Source organism: Haemaphysalis longicornis, unplaced genomic scaffold (assembly GCF_048455015.1).
Source record: "Haemaphysalis longicornis isolate Haplotype H1 unplaced genomic scaffold, Haemaphysalis longicornis Haplotype H1 scaffold_61, whole genome shotgun sequence".
Lineage (NCBI taxonomy): Eukaryota > Metazoa > Arthropoda > Arachnida > Ixodida > Ixodidae > Haemaphysalis > Haemaphysalis longicornis.
This window is the reverse complement of record NW_027526409.1, coordinates 1,261,037-1,265,122: the sequence shown is the minus strand read 5'-3', so window position 1 is coordinate 1,265,122 and position 4,086 is coordinate 1,261,037.

Genomic DNA, 4,086 nt, shown 5'->3' with positions numbered 1-4,086 from the left:
CCCTGCATGAGTTGCGTTCAGCAAAACCGCAATGAATACCACTTGTGCTAGTTTCAAGTGACTTACAGAGAAGTCAAAGTACAAATAACCATGAGAAATGGTGCAATACCTGCAATCATAAGTTCTGTGCACACAGGTACATATGTACAGCCAACCTTGACCAGGAGCCACTGGAAATGTATTTCAGCTGCGTCCGGCAACGGGGCGGCTGGAACAACAACCCGTCAGCTTCAGAGTTCCGCCACGCATACCGAAGGACCCTGGTACATGCAGCTGTGGGCGGCTCACAAAACGCCAATGTGACCCCACAGCTGGAAGGCATCATCTTGGCCAGGAACCAAGGAACGAGCAACAGCACCTGCGCCGAAGACAGTGATGAGGCTGCTGACGCAGAAGCAGCAGTGGTACCAGCTGCGCTGGACCATGACTATTTCGCTATGACTACATTTGCAAGCGAAGTAGCTAAATACATCGGCGGCTTCCTAGTGCGAAGCGTGACCAAGCACCTGCACTTTGCCGAATGTGCAGGACTCCTTGTGTCCACCAGCATCACAAGTGTGCTGACCGTGCTCAAGGACAACGGTGGGCTTATAGAGCCTTCCCAGTTTCTGCACGCAGCCCTTCACGCAGCTGAGCAGGTCCTGCGCCAAAGCCCACCTACCCCTGGGGAGCAAGTGAATCGGCTCACGCTTCGGGCTTTTCAGGAGCTCCTCCAGCGGAGCCCTACCATGCTCCAGCAGCTCGAGCACTACCAAGATGAGCCTCATCACGTCATCAACCTGACAAAAGTGGTGATCTGAAAATACATGGTACTCCGCATCCGGGTTATTGCACGGCAGATCACTGAGCGAAGTAGGGGCACATACATTAGGCACATTCTCACAAAGCGGGTGCTGTTTGGCCCCCAATGATTCCTCCTAGTGCCACGAAAAAGAATATTTTTGTGTCTAATTTCTTGACTTAAGTGTCTGAAACGGACAGGCCAAATGCGGTGGTTACGACACCCACCACCTTTCTTTTCTGTTGGCAAGTCCACCAGCTTTCTTGTGTTGTGGTATAGTTATCTATGAGTAACAGACAATTGCAGCCACTATGACACGGGACTGCCCGCAAGCCCTTTGTGTTTAACTGCAGCAGCGGCTGTGGATATTACTCATCACAAAGATGCTCAGTCATACTTACTGAGTAAACATTGCAGTGATTTCAGGGGGACTTTCTGGACCGACACTGTGCATTTGATGGTGTGGTGTGCAACAGACTGTGGTAGGAGAAGGATTTTACGGTAACGGGTACATCCGTGATGCGTTAAGCAAGAACGTGCAGTGGTTGTGTTGATGCGTGCCTCCCTGAAAGGACTGACAAGGCAGGGTTCAAGGCCACAGAAAGTGCAAGGATTCCTTGCTGTGCAGTGCCGTGCCACAGCTGCAGCGCCAGGAACATGGAAATTGAAGCGGTACTTTCTGCACCGACACTGTGCATTTGATGGTGTGGTGTGCGACAGAGTGTGGTGAGAGAACGATTTGACGGTAAGGGATACGTACGTTATGCGTGAAGCAAGAATGTACAGTGGTTGTGTTGGTGCCTGCCTCCCTGAAAGGGCTTACAAGGCAGGGTTCAAGACCACAGGACGTGCAAGGATTCCTTACCGTGCAATGCCGTGCGACAGCTGCAGCGCCAGGAACACGGAAATTTTAGGGGGACTTTCTGGACCGACACTGTGCATTTGATGGTGTGGCGTGCGACAGACTGTGGTGGGAGAACGATTTGACGGTAACGGGTACGTCCGTGATGCGTGAAGCAAGAACGTTCACTGGTTGTGTTGATGCGTGCCTCCATGAAAGGGCTGACAAGGCATGGTTCAAGACCACAGGAGGTGTAAGCATTCCTTACTGTGCAGTGCCGTGCCACAGAAGCAGCGCCAGCAACACAGAAATTTTAGGGGGACTTTCTACACCGACACTGTGCATTTGATGGTGTCGTGTGCGACAGACTGTGGTGGGAGAACGATTTTACGGTAATCGGTACGTCCGTGATGCGTAAGGCAAGAACGCACAGTGGTTGTGTTGATGCGTGCCTTCCTAAAAGGGCTGACAAGGTCAGGTTCAAGAGTGCGGTGCATGGAAGATACACGTACCACCCCAGGTGCTATACAGTATAGCTCAACTAGCTGGTCACCCACACGAATAGGGTAAAACGGGCTCGAATTTTTTTGCTTACAAATAACAACTGAAACTCTGCCGACAGCTGGCTCAACAGCAATTCATTTAGGCAATTCGCCAGTACAAACTTGGTTTGGATAGCCGGAAGTGCATCGACTGCTTTCATATTTTTACGTTACGGGAAAAAATGATATAAGATGCTGCTTTCACGAAAGTCTTTGGACATACCACATGACATTAAAGAAACCTAAAGTGCAGGCACTGGAGCAACAGCACGTGCCACCGCCCTGAGGGCAAACCTCACTAAAGCCACCACTGGGAGAGCTGGTACGGGGAAGTGTGAGTAGTGCCGCGAGAGTTTGGTAAACATCGAGCACAGCTGTGGTCATGTACACTTCCGTGTCGATAGGCCTTCATAGTGGGCCTCATCGATTTTCAGTCTCGGACCGTGTGCGGACTGCAGGAGTCGCGATCGCGCTGTTGGCTTTTTCGTGTATCCCCACAGGACCTCCTGCCCGAAGGCAGTCTTTGGACTGCTTGCGGACTGGTAAATCGACGAATGCACTACAAACAGAGGAACGTTTTAATTTGTTTCGAAGCAAAATAGAGTTCACTTCAGGACAAACCAATGTGCAGTCGGGTTCGATTTGAAGTTTTGTCCCTCGAGTGGCGAAAAAACCAGCAGCAGCGCTATATTACGAGCTCTAGAATGGTTGTATCATGCAACAGACTACGACGGGAAGAAGGCAGCGTTATCTTTATTTCAAAAATTCTGAAATCAGGCGCGGTGAATCTTAGAAGTCCCTTCGATCGATGCTCCCGCGATCACCTTGATCGTGACTACACCACAACGTCCAAAGTAGCCGCAAGGGCCGCAAGATAGTACGACTAGCTATGTTTATTCGTCGAGCGCCACCGACAAGTAAACACATACAACTAGCGTAGCCACAAGGGCCGCAAAATTGTACGGCTAGATATGTTTATTCGTCCAGTGCAACCGACAAGTAAACTCATACAACTAGCCATTACAAAGAACGCTCGTACACTCCCAACTGATCACGTGGGTCATAAATACAAATGGAGCTACCTTTTACAGTTGCCACGATCTTCGGAGAACCAAGAAAGTGGCGAGCGCTAACACTGATCGCTCGCAAAGAGTTGTACTACGCATAAATGCATACCAACAGTTACGGCAACCGACATTCCGAGACACGTAAATGTTTCAACTCATTTTACCTGGACTCAAACAGGAAGGAGAACGGCTCTTACCACCTACATTGGCATGGAATAAACAAAAGAAAAGCGTGAACTAACAAGGAAGACAGCTTACCTCGTATGGCTTTCTGGCGTCCACTGGTGCCCGGCGAGATATTAGTAGGCGAGCGGCAGGAAAAGATGCAGCCACACGTTTCTTTCACTCCACCATGATCAATGTTCGGTACGATCGTAGAGTTTCTTTGCATATTATAAGAAACCCTATGATCACGCACACCCCGCTTTTCAACCATACACCACGGCACACGGCTACCACACAACAAAGAATTCGGCTGCCGCGTCTATGACGCGACACGACGACACAGCCCATACAGCCCGAAAAACATAGTGAGGAAAACAAACTCACCAAAACGCTAAAGAGTCCAATAGCCGTGCCAAGAAAATAAGGATGTCTTCCCATAACCCCCCACACCGAATGGAATTCCCAGGCGCAGTTTCCTCTCTAGTATACTTACTAAGAAACTCTATGGGGTTGGGGATGGTCACGTCCGTGGCACACCGGTACTGCGGCGGGCCGACGTCATCCAAAAGGCTTGTAGCGATGGCTCCAGAAGCCGAGACCGGGCGAGGCTGGGGCCACGATGGGGTCGATGCCCAGCAGCTCCACCAACATGTTACCTGGCGACAAGCATATCCAGAAATATGGGACAGG